General features: G+C 42.9%; 1 long non-coding RNA gene across 1 annotated transcript in view; it reads left to right on the forward strand.

Annotated features, from left to right (window-relative positions):
* Positions 1–4,119, forward strand: part of LOC140906529 (uncharacterized) — a 32,751-nt gene extending 28,632 nt beyond the window's left edge. Inside the window, exon 3 of the long non-coding RNA XR_012157141.1 lies at positions 76–4,119. This is a non-coding gene — a long non-coding RNA (uncharacterized lncRNA). The remainder of the gene's footprint in view (positions 1–75) is intronic.
* The last annotated feature ends 9,295 nt before the right edge of the window (positions 4,120–13,414 follow it).

Here is a 13,414-nt window from a genome sequence, read left to right on the forward strand (position 1 = left end):
ACTGCTTACTATGATTCTTTTTGCCTTTTCCCCTTTAATAAGATCCTGTTGGTTTTTATTTTATTGGTATAACAGCTGGTCTTCAGGTCTTCTTCCTTCGGTGGCGCGTCTGCGGCAGGTCTTCCGCTCTTCACCCTGGGACTGCACGAGCCAAAAAGTTTGGAGACCACTGATCTAAGCTACTGCTAGGTGTATTTAAGTGGTGAAGGAAGAGAATTTTGTATGTAGTTTGTAAAATCAATTTGTGCAGCAATTTGGTTTCCTTCCAGAAGAAAGGTGTTATATAAATGTGCATCATTATTTTTGACATTACTCCAGGATAAATAAGGATACTAATATGCATGTATTTTTAATACCACTGTGACTGCAGTTGCCTGTAAACTAATTTAAATGCAATTTGTTTGGTACAACTGCTTGCTTATGGGCAAGAGGTAATACAAACACTATATCTCTCAATTACATTTGAATTCACTGTTTTGGAATCTGTATTAAACTAAGTAAATTTAAGATCAGAGACATAAGATAGTAGGATATTTTAAAAAGGAGTCTCTGGCAAAGACATGGGATGGAAAAATAAATCTTCTGTTGTTCAGAGATAACATTATACTAGCAAACTATGGCAGAAATACATTAATGTCTGCATTTTGCTTCACCTTTATACCTCTTCCACCTAGAGATCTCAGAAACTGAAAGAATAATAGACACTATCAATAGAAAGGCAATGGAAGATGGTGAAGTCCGTCACACTCCCAGTGAAGAATTGTTCTTACAGTATATTTTGTGGGCTTTTCACACTTCTAGATAAATGTCCCAAACAAAGGAGCGACCTCCACTTCCTTTTAGAAACTGTTCCACAATCTAATATCTCTTCTTACTGAGAAGACACATCTGTTGTTCAACCTAAATCATCCTTTTGGTAATTATAATCATTTTGGTTCTAGCTATGTCTCTCCCTTGCTATCCTAAATAGTTCCTTCCCTACCGTTTTTAATCTTCTTCAAATATTTGTAGATTGCAATCACTTCCCTCTTAGTCATCACTTAGCTAAGATGTCTGTATTCAGCTTTTCAGTCTTTCCTCATATTAATCCTTCCAGACATTTAACTATGGTTTTGCTCTTCTCTCAGCACTCAACTCACCATCCACTGACTTCAGTGGAAAGACTCCCACTGACTTCAATGGGCATTGGAATGGGCACTAAATATCCTACAACTTATGTCTGTCTAGTACTAGGGCTAAACAATATGGCTTTCGATCTAAATATAAAGGGTGAAATCCTGACTGACTTGAAAGTCAATGGCAAAACTCCCATTGACTTCCATGGGACCAGGATTTCCACCAAGGTGTCAAGAAACAATGTGCAAGAAAAGGTACATATCTAAAGTTAACTTCGGAATTTCAATAGTAGACTCTGAGAACTAAATAGTAGTACTGTGTGGGAACCAGAACTTCTGTGCTATGGAAAATTTCACAGTTCTGAAATGTTTTTCATGCATATCAGAACAGTTGCCAGTGTAAAATGTTTTGTGAAACAGAAATTTTTGAGAATTCCATTCTGGAAAAATTTAAAATTTCTAAGCTAGCCAGCCAGCTCCCTGACAAGTGAGCTGGGCAAACCAGGGATACAGTTGCCCAGGGAGTGGACCGGGCGGGTGTTAGAAGCCTGGCAGGCTTTCTGCCTGGTTTCCTTCAAAAGTTTCAACTGAGCTGACACATTGCTGTTTTGGTTCTGCCTAATCAGCATTTTCCAATCAAACTTCCATCAGAAATTTTTCAACCAGCACTTGCTACTCCCCTAGAATCCACTCCAGTTTTTTATATCACTAATAATGCTACCACAAAAATTCCACAAACTGGCCCACTGTGGATCAGATAGGAATATAAAATGAACAACAATTTTCAATTTCCAATTTAATTTTAGGGGACATGATGTGTGGTGCTAAAATACCTGATCAGGCTGGTCAATTGGTAGGAATCAACAAAACACTGTTGGGTATCTGGGCAACTCAAACCTACCTGCTAAAAATCATGAGCTGGGTGGTTTGATGTCTAGAAATATTATTTGACAAGTGATTGCCACTGCATCAGGACAGAGAGAATGAATGGAAAACTGGAATGACCATGACATAGCCAAAGTTGAGGCAGTATTCCAGTGTGGTGCACTGAAAGACAATCCAACCCCACTGTGCTTGCAGGTAGTGGCATCTACTAGATTGGCATCCTTATGGAGCCCTTATAGAGGATGTCAGTAAAAATCAGCACATTGACTTAACTGGCCTATATTCCTAATTAGCAGCTGCTCTCTTTAAAAAGACTAATATACATTTCTGTTTTACTTTGTGTGAAGGAGCTCCAGCCCACTTCCTGACATCAATTTTACACAGAATTCTCCCTTTATTTGAAAAGGGAATGCTGTGTTTGGATCCATGGTGGGCTATGACAGTGTGTAATTGCTGTTATAGGGAAATGAAGTCCTCTGGGGCACCCACTACCCTTACATATTACAGAACTTTCAAGCCACAGGAGCAGGAGCTGGAAAAGGAGGGAGAGAGAGAGAAAGAGAGGAACGTCCTGTGTATATTTAATCTATGGCAACATATGATGTGCAATTTTGCTTTCAAAGCTGGGCAATGAAAATTAAATCAATGAAACAGTCCAATATCCCTGCAGCACTTATACACAACTGTGTATACATCATTCTTTTTATGTGACAGATCTGAGGAACTGTCCCAGACTGAGTTGTCAATAAAGGGTAAATTAAACAGTAAGTCGCCAGGACCAGATGGTATTCACCCAAGAGTTCTGAAGGAACTCAAATATGAAATTGCAGAACTATTAATTGTGATATGTAACCTATCGCTCAAATCAGCCTCTGTACCAAATACATTAGCTACCCTGCAGTTAACGCTGATTTTTTAATTTTTTTTTAAAAAGACTCCCAAGGCTATCCTGACAATTACAGATTAGTAAACCTAATTTGAGTATTAGGCAAAATGGTTGAAACTATAGTAAGGAACAGAATTATCAGACAAATAAATGAACACAATATGTTGGGGAACAGTCAACACAGCTTGTGTAAAGGAAAATCATGCCTCACTAATCTATTAGAATTCTCTGAGGATGTCAACAAGCATCTGGACGAAGGTGATCCAATTGATATAGTGTATTTAGATGTTCAGAAAGCCTTTGACAAGGTCCAGCACCAAAAGCTCTTAAGCAAAGTAGGTAGTCAAGGGGTAAGAGGTCCTCTGATGGATCATAACTGGTTAAAAGGTAGGAAACAAAGGGTAGGAATAAATGATCAATTTTCACACTAGAAAGTGTTAAATACCCCATTGGTCTGTTCTTGGCCTGTGCTGTTCAACATCATCATACATGATCTGGAAAAGCAGAAGATGGTTTGCAGAGGATACTAAATTACTCAAGATAAAGGCCAAAACTGACAGCACAGAATTACAAGGGGATCTCATAAAATTGTGTGACGGGACAACTAAATGGCAGATGAAATCCAGTGTTGATAAGTGCAAAGTAATATACATTAGAAAAAATAATCTCAGCTACACATACAAAACGATGGGGTCTAAATTAGCTGTTACCATTCAAGAGATCTTGGAGTCATTGTGAATAGTTCTCTGAAAACATCCACTCAATGTGCAGTGTCAGTCCAAAAAGTTAACAAGGTTAGGTATGTCATAAATATAAAGGGAAGAGTAAACCCCTTTAAAATCCCTCCTGGCCAGAGGAAAAATCCTCTCACCTGTAAAGGGTTAAGAAGCTAAAGGTAACCTCGCTGGCACCTGACCAAAATGACCAATGAGGAGACAAGATACTTTCAAAAGCTGGGAGGAGGGAGAGAAACAAAGGGTCTGTGTCTGTCTGTATGCTGCTTTTGCTGGGGATAGAACAGGAATGGAGTCTTAGAACTTTTAGTAAGTAATCTAGCTAGGTATGTGTTAGATTATGATTTCTTTAAATGGCTGAGAAAAGAACTGTGCTGAATAGAATGACTATTCCTATCTGTGTACCTTTTTTGTAACTTAAGGTTTTGCCTAGAGGGATTCTCTATGTTTTGAATCTAATTACCCTGTAAGGTATCTACCATCCTGATTTTACAGAGGTGATTCCTTTACTTCTATTAAAAGTCTTCTTATAAGAAAACTGAATGCTTTTTCATTGTTCTCAGATCCAAGGGTTTGGGTCTGTGGTCACCTATGCAGATTGGTGAGGATTTTTAACAAACCTTCCCCAGGAAGTGGGGTACAAGGGTTGGGAGGATTTTAGGGGGAAAAGAAGTGTCCAAACGACGTTTCCCAGTAAACCCAGTTAAAGTTTGGTGGTGGCCGTGGAAATCCAGGGTCAAAGTATAAAATTAATTTGTACCTTGGGGAAGTTTTAACCTAAGCTGGTGAAAGTAAGCTTAGGAGGTTTTCATGCAGGTCCCCACATCTGTACCCTAGAGTTCAGAGTGGGAAAGGAACCTTGACAAGGTACCATTAGGAAACAGATAATAAAACAGAAAACATCAAAATTATATTATATAAATCCTTGGTGCACCCAAACCTTGAATACTGTGTGCAGTTCTAGTTGCCCCATCTCAAAAAAGATATATTAGAATTGTGTAACCCTTTTGCCATGTGGAGCTGGCAGCAACCAGGGCCAGGTTCAATATCTAGGGGTTCCTTTCTAACAGTACAACACAGAACTGGCTCGAGCCGCCACTCAGTAACCTGGGAAAATAACAGAACACCCCTCAGTGCCTCTGAGGGGCAATACTTCCCCTCTTGCAAACACAGAGTCTGAGTGTAGAAAAGAAACTTTAAATGAAAGGAGGGAAGTTACCTGACATTAATTAGGGAAAATGCCACAAGCAGGATTCATAATCATAAAACCGTGAGCAGGACATCCACCCCAGAGTGTGTGGGGCAGTGTCTTCTGCCTCATGTTCTTGAGTTATACAACCAAAAGTTCCTTTTCTGTGCTCCCCTCTGCTCCCTCACCGTACCCCACTCACAGTGGTTGTCCTGGGTCAGTGAGGACCCAGGATTTTGCATCTGTGTGAGTTCACCTCCACCTGGGGAAGACGGCAACTTGCTTGCTCCACCATCTGAGAACTTGTGCTGGCTGGCCACCCCGCCAGCCGCTTGTCGATTGCCACCTCACCAGCTGCTCATTCACTGGCCAACTATCAGTCACCTTCTGTGTAAGGTAACTGCAATTCGCCATCTTGTTTTCTGTTCATTGTTCTTCACCCGCCATTTTGTGTCCCCTTCTTGATCCCCCTGTGAATGTGAAACTGCCTAGTAACAACAGTTCAGGGGGAAAATGGTCAGGTGACTTAGGAAGTTCTGCTTGGCAACTGACAGTGATAAAATGCTGTCCATCTGAGAGGCAGCCCAGAGTGCATGTTTATTCCCTGCCAAGACAATGAGTCAAGAAAGAAGAGAAGATGCTTACCTGTACTTGTTCCTTAGATCCTCAGTGTTCTGTGATCGTGGCTCCTGTCCTGTGTTCCTGGTGGTGTCCCTTAGTCCTTCGGTTCCTGTGATTCCTGCCCTGTGTGTCCTGTGCCCTGTGCCAATGAGAATGGTGATGTGTTTACCCTTTTAATTTGTATTCCCCACTCCTGATATTGTTGTGGTTTTGGGCTCTGGGCTTAAAGCCTATTGGTTTGGTTAACACCCAAGTGAGTTTTGTCTGTTAATTGGGAATAGTTGTTGGGAGGGGGTCCTTAAATAAATCTATTTTCATCTATTCCTGCCTCCTTGGTTCAATAAATCACTAGCCAATGATAGATGTGGGAGGGGGTGGAGCTTGATTGTGTGTGTGTGGGGGGGGGGTTGGTTTGATTTGGGTTCCCAGCTCCCCATTTAAGTTAACATCTGCTGTCACCTGTCTCTCTGCTGTGACCTCTCCAGGTCAGTCTCTGAGTGATTTTTCAGCTCTTTGCAGGCCGGGCAGAAATGCCATCCCACCACAAGTAATTTCAGCTCTCATTTGACACTTTTAAATAACAGGTGCCCAGACTGGAAACCAGAGCTAGCAAGGCCTGCGGCAGCCTAGAACTATAATTTCAGGGAAACTCTTGCTCAGCCCCAGGCTGGCGTGTGCCTGTTGCAGATAAAATCTTTGGGGAATTTTGCTGTTAAAATCTAACAAGTCTCTACTGAGCATGGGTGGACTGTGATTTTTTCAAAGGCTTATAAGCTGCCTAGATTGGATGGATTTCCTGACACAAAGGCTACCACCTCTTTACCAAATTTCAAGTCCCTGCTCCAAAGTATGCAGGAGCGCAAGCTTTTCGAAGAAAAGGTCACCAGAATTTTTTAACCTAGGCAAAACAATGTCATGTTCCCTAGCCTTGTTCTCAGAAACAGCTGAACTATTTTGGCTATAGTTTTCCAAAACAGTTCATCCTGAGGCAGACCCCCAGCCTGGGACTTTCAGACCAACCAGTTGAAGTCTGGTAAAATTATAAGCAACTGCACTAATGGAAAGTGCTAAGAAACCTTAATAATATGGATGCTATTAGCCTCACCGATAATAACAGCAACAATTACCAGGCCAGATCCTGCAGTCCTTATTCACCTGTAGACGATACTCAGGCAAATAGCCATTCTGAAATCAATTCTAAGCTTGCCTCTCTTGGAAGAAAGCCCAGTGAGATCCCTCCCATGGATTTCCCTGCCAGTTCTGCCATTGGGGTAGAGGATTTGACCTTTCTTAGAAAAAGTATGAGTATTTTACTGACTTTGGTGCTGACCCAAGAACTTTCAAAGCACAACGTATTTCCTAACTTTGTGTTCAGGACAAATGACTTTTCAATTAGCATCTCTTATAATACTGCAGTGGCTTGGCCTCTGCCCTGAATGTGCCCTGGCAGAGCAATTAAAACAATTATTGACTGATCTGTGGAGACACCTATTAAGACACGTGCCCTGAAATCTGAAAATAAATCTCTGAGTTCAGGTCAGGGGTGGAAACCCACTTTTGCCTTCCCCTCATCTTGGCTGGCTGGCTACCATATACTCATAACTGTTAAGGAGAAAACCAACACACAAATGAATAAATCCAAAAGTATATTAATATTCAAAGAATGTCCTTAGATGGGCAGATTTCTCTGTGGCCATGAACAAATACACTACTGGCACAGCAGCATTCAGCTTCGTAGCCATTAAACCTGACCTAAGTGACCACACAAGGCCTCAGCAAAAATCAGCTGCATGTCAGAGGTAGTGTTCCAATAAAGGGGGAGCAAACTTGGACTCAGCAGCTGGGCGTTTACTTTGGGATGGTCTTCAGGAAACTCCTTGTCTTCAGAAAGGATGCTCTGGTCTATTCTGTAGCTTTTACTCTATTAAAATTAACATACTTTTCTTCAGCTTTCAGTACAGATGAGTGCGTCGGCTCATATTATTCTTTGTATTCTCATGGCACCTAGGAGCTTCAGTCATGGATCAGGACCCCATTTTGTGAGGTGCTTGTGATGGGAGGAGGCCCTGTTGTCGGGCTGGGCTGCCCCTGTTGGCCCAGTGAGGAGTTGGTACACCCTGCCACCCAGTTGTTGGGATTCCTTGTTAGATCAGGTAATTGCCGTGTGGTGGGCTCTGGACCTCTGGTGGGTCTGAGCAAACAAATAGTCAGGAGTCCCTGAGTCTCCAGGCTGGGATTGACAAAACAGCTAGAGCTCTGGCCCTCTGGGTAGGACGGAACAATGGTCAACCTGTAGCCAGGGCCATCCCTAGCGGGGTGCGGGGCCCAGGGTGGAAGTGATGTCACTTCCGAGTCAGAAGTGACGTCACTTCTGGGAGCAACCGCGCCAGGAAGTGGGTAGGGGAGGCTGGGGGAGGCGGTGCCTCCCCAAACAGCCAGGTGTGGCCCTGCCCACACTCTGCCCCCTAAGGGCCCTGCTTTGATGGCACTGCTAGGCCCCAGGGGTCTGGGGCCATGCCGCCTACCTTCCCAGGGCTGGGAAGGCTGCAGCAGCACCACCAAGCACTCTCCCTCCCGGTGTGCTCTCCCTCGGGTGGAAGGGGCGGGGCTGGAGGTAGTCTCCCCCAGCCAGTGGTCAGGTTCACCCACTGCCCATGTGGCACCGGCCAATTGTGTTGGCCTGCGGGGACCCGCAAAGTGCGGGGCCTGGAGCAGTTGCCCTGATTCGCCGTCCCCTAGGGATGGCTCTGCCTGTATCCCCCGGGTAGGGTTGGGCAAACAAATAGTCTATGGCGCCCAAGCCTCCTGGCTAGGGCAGGTAGTAGTAATTGGGGTTCTTGCCATCTGGGTGAGACAGAACAGCAATCAGTCTGTTGGGGACACTGGGGCATGGCCACTAGGTAACTCGAGGGGATGGAAGACCACGAGTGTCGATGAAGCCCCCTCGCACTAGGCCCCGGTGTCCTTGGCCCCCCCTCCTGCCTGGAGGCACTCGCAGCAGCTCTGCGTACTAGACCCAAGTATCCTTGGCCCCCCCGCCTGGAGGCACACACAGCAGTTATGTTGCAGAGTCAGACTGCCTGAAACTAAGCAAGGCCACACAGGACAGATATGGAAGAACAATGCTGAATAAAGCAGCTTTATGTATAGTTTAACAAATGATACAGAGAATCAGGGAACTAGCTGGGAACTGGATTGGCTGGCTATATGGATACTTGGGGCAGCTTGCTATTGGATAAGTATGTTGGGAAAAAGGATGTATAAAAGCCTGTGTAACTTCCTGCTCTGTGTGCAGGATTTGAGATTTTATTCTCCCTGTACCTTTTTGCAGCTGCAAATAAACTTTCCTGCTTCTCCACCCCGTTGTGATTATTGGGTGTAGCACACCGGGTAACGAACCAACTCATGCTGTTGTTCAGCCTCTCGGCACTGGGTGCCAGCAACAAGTCTATAGCCCCCGGGCGGGACAGGGCAAATAATTAGTCTATAGCCCCAAGCCTCCTGGCTGTGGCAGACAGTTGCAACTGGGGTTCTGGCCCTCTGGGTGAGACAGAACAGCGATCGGTCTATAGCCTTCTGGGTGGGGCAGAACAAACGAACAGTCTGTGGTCCCTAAGCACCCTCTGGGTAGCTGGATTGACCACCAATACCCACTACACATACTTTTTTGTTCAGATTAAACATAAAAAATAATAGCATGTAACCCCTACAGTTTGATTGGAAATGTGCACTCACCAGAGGTGCCTTCCTTGGCCTCATGCTCTGCTGCCAATTGGTCCTGTGAAGGGATGGGCTCCAGGATTAAGAACAGTTCTTGGCTGTCGGGGTGAATGGATCCTCTGCTTGCCTGCCTTACATTCTCCTCCTCCTCCTCTTCCTGGTCAACAGTGTCCTCCTCGTTGTTGCTCGAGGTTGCCTGGGGCTCCGGGGAGGTATCCATGGAGCGTTTTGTGGTAGTGGTGGGGTTGCCACCGAGAATTGCATGCAGCTCGTCATAAAAGCGGCATGTCTGTGGGGCAGAAGCAGAATGACTGTTTGCCTCTCTTGTCTTCTGGTATGCTTGCCGAAGCTCCTTTATTTTCATGTGGCACTGCTGCATGTCCCTGGTGTAGCCCGTTTCCCCTATGCCCCGTGTGATTTTTGGCATAGATATCAGTGTTTTTTCTGCTGGATCAGAGCTCTGCCTGCACAGATTCTTCTCCCTACACAGCAGTAAGATCCACCATCTCCTGTGTACTCCATGCTGGAGTGCATTTGTGGCCTTGAGTCTCCATGATCAGCTGTGCTGGCAGGCTCTCCACACTGATCAAACAGGAAATGAAAATTCAAAAGTTCTCGGGGCTTTAAGAGGGGAGCAGTTGTTTTCTGTGTACCTGGCTGATGTGCAGTGGAGTTGAAAGTGCTCTCCAGAGCAGTCACAGCAGAGCACTGTGGGACACCTCCTGGAGGCCAATTCATTTGAATTACACAACATAGTGTCTACACTATCCATACTACACTACATCTACACTATCCTCTATCCATTGACCTGTGGATATCAAGTGTTATGCCTCTCACACAGGTGGCATACTGATGTTGACTTTACAGACCATTTAGGTTGGTGGAAGGGACTCGGTAGTGTAGACACATAATTAGTAGATCTACTTAACACAGCTTATGTTGACCTAAGTTTGTAGTGTAGACCAGGCCTAAGATTTGCTCTTCATGTTGCCAGCTATCAATTTTAATGGAAGTTATATTACCCAGTTTGGCTCCTGTCCTGAGTACTGTTCTGGCTCTTATCCTGGGTATTGGGACCTAGCTTCAATTCTGATCATGTGTTTGTTATTATTTATTCATATATTTAAAGTAATTTACAAGAATATACCCACCAGAGATAATATATAATTCCAAAGTCTTTTAATAAATAGATTTAACTCATTGGGCCAGATTCTACTTTCGTTACACATTACACAACTGGAGTTAACGCCTTTGAAGTTAATGAAATTATATCAGCAACAGGAGAATCCCACAGTTAACAAGGGAAAGAAGTGTACTGTTTAATCATATAATCTCTAAATAACCCTAATTAATTAAGACAGGATTAATTATCACCTAGGGAGAAGGTCACTGTAAGGTGGTCATGGCTCTCTCCCTGTCCCTAAGGGAGGGAGTCTACGCCCCCTCGTTACAGCCACATTATTATAAAGCAAATAGGAAAAAAAACCTTACTCCCCTCCAGTGGGGACTAATCATGGCTATAAGAAACCCAGTTGTAAAACATATCAGTTGATGGAGAACTATCTACAGATATTAACACTTCTCTCATGGGCTGGCCTCAGTTACCTGGAACCAAGCACATAGTCTGAAATAGCATAACACAGGAAGTATGCCACAGTAAATTACAACTGAGAATGTCAACTTTAAATAGTAATAATTGCCTACAAAAGTACCCTGAAGATAGTCTAAACTGCAAAGGAGATCAAAAGTTTTTAAACTGTTCAGCTCTGTATAATGATGAGCATGAAGGCAGTGGGTCAAAAGTAACAAACTAACCCCCTACCCCTCTCAAAAAACTATAACAGAGCCATACCATACCATCAGTTTTAAAGCAGAAGTCCCTGATGGAGTCAACGGAGATTTGTGCTTAAAATCAGTGACATGATACAGCCATAGCATGTTCCAATTCCTTTGTTTGTACATTGAATCGACATCCCCTATCCTTTGTATTTGAGTCTTTAGATTGTAAGCCCTTCAGGGCAGGGGTTGTCTCTTCTGTGTTTGTTCTGCAACTAGCAAAATGGGTCCCTGGGGCCTTCTGGGGACTTACTGCTGCTACTGCTAATAATAGGCCACATACAGCAGACTACAGCAGCCCTGCAAAGGGGTCACTGACAGCAGAACAGCACTAGAGAATAGGTGTTCTGGCTGATCTTAGACGCTATAGCAAGTGCAGTATTGAAGAAAATTCTTTACACAATAGTGCCTCCCTGCTCAGAGGCACACTACAATCGGAGTGTAACAAATAGAGCTGGTTGGAAATTTTCCAATGAAACAGTTTCATCAAAAAAATGCTAGTTCATTGACCCTGAAACATCTCACAAAAGGTCTGATGAACATTCACCAAACCACAGGCAGGTTCCTGGTTCCCTGCCAGCTCGCCTGGGGGACTGCTGTGGAGACTGGGATTCCAGAGTGTATGGCTCTGGGGCAGCACTCGGGATCCCGGGTTTCCAGTGCAATCTGACTAGAATGTCAAGTTCAGTCAGCAGCTGGCAGATGGAGAGAGCATATTTCATTCTGAAAACACCACGTGTTTGTGTTTCTGAACTGAAATTTTTTCAAGATTTCCAGCTTGCAAGAAAACTCAGAAAAAATGGTTCGGCTCCAATTTGGAATGAAACCAAATTTTAAAATATCAAACTGGAAATCCTGAGATTCAACCAATGTCTTCAGAGCAGATATCTGGGCTTGAGTTACTAACAGTTCTGTTATACCATTCTATTAAGTGAGGATTCCAGCTATTTAGATTTATAATTTGGTTTCCTCAGCCTCTTCTCTGTGACTTCTGCTATGACTACTCTCAATTATAGTTCATGGGGGTTCCCCCATTGTTTGCACTGAAAACCTGATCCCTAGAAATTCCCCCTGAAATCAATGGGAGCTGTGGACCTTCAGGTACTTTTAAAATAAACCAGTCTCTTTTTTAAAACAGGTCCCTAACTTTAGGCACCTATATTTGAGAATTTTAACTTCAACTTTTTGCTGCCTTAGCTCATCATTCTGTAAAATGGGGATAACAAGACCTGTCTCACAAGGATGTTTATGAAACTTACCTAGAGATGAAAAGTATCATTAGTACAAAGTATCACTAATACAATAATGTATATAACATTTCTAAAAATTGAAAAAGTGCAAAAAGACAGCCAGAAACTCTGAAGATTTTATATTGTTTGTTTTTATTTTTTTGATTTAATACTGGTGAATTTTGTTCAGTGTCTTTTTCTTTCTTTGTTATAGGATCATAATAAATACCCCAAACCTATGCAAACTCTATCATTGTATTGGGCCTGAAAGTACTAATGTGATATGAATGTTTACTAATTACAATATCAATAAATTTCACCTCCACATCACCCAATCCTTCCTCTGAAGAGTAAAAATAATGTTTTACTGTTTGCAAAATCTGTAAGCCTTTAAGCTATTTAATGTCACTGTCAAGGTAACACGGTAATTACCTTAGCACTAGCATGTTTAATTTTTAGCTTAGTTCAACTAAAATGGGTTCCCATATTGTGCCACCTCTATAAGAGCAGTGGTTAGAAGTGTAGTAAGGAAACCCTATCTCAAAAACAGAGGATTGACATCTTTGAGGATGCCTTTTAACCTTTCTGAATAGGCTTGAAATATTTTACCCTGATTGGCTAATAATATGAGGCATAATTATTTATAACCCCCATATGTGTTCAAACCAACTGGTATAAAACTGCATTGAAACTATTATATTCCCACTCACAATAACAATTTACTTTCCCCTGCACACTAGGACTCAATTACTGAATTTTAGATATACTCTTTGCACTGTCTGAAGATACTTTTTTATCCTTTCCCACATTAGTATGGATACTTAAGAATTCTCAGTGACTACATATGCAAATAGGTGAGGCAAGCCTTCGAACTGCTGCAATATTTGCAAGTTACATAACAGATAATTAATGTTTGGCTAACAGTTAGTTTACAGGCTAATCAGTTTAGAATCAGGACAATGATGAAAAAGTGATGGATGTAGAACTGTGAATTAACATTTGGAAATGTAATAATCTTGATGTTTTGTGCATGTATGGGAGGGGGCTTAGATTTTTTTTTAAAGCCAGCATTCTAGGCCTTGCCTACGGTGCAGAATTTTGTCACCAAAAGTTATGCTATTTCAATTAAAGTGCTTTAATTAAATAGCTGTTGCATGTCCACACTATGCTCCTTGTGTCGGCAGAGTGCATCCACACTA

This window comes from Lepidochelys kempii, chromosome 2 (assembly GCF_965140265.1).
Source record: "Lepidochelys kempii isolate rLepKem1 chromosome 2, rLepKem1.hap2, whole genome shotgun sequence".
In the NCBI taxonomy this organism is placed as follows: Eukaryota; Metazoa; Chordata; order Testudines; family Cheloniidae; genus Lepidochelys; species Lepidochelys kempii.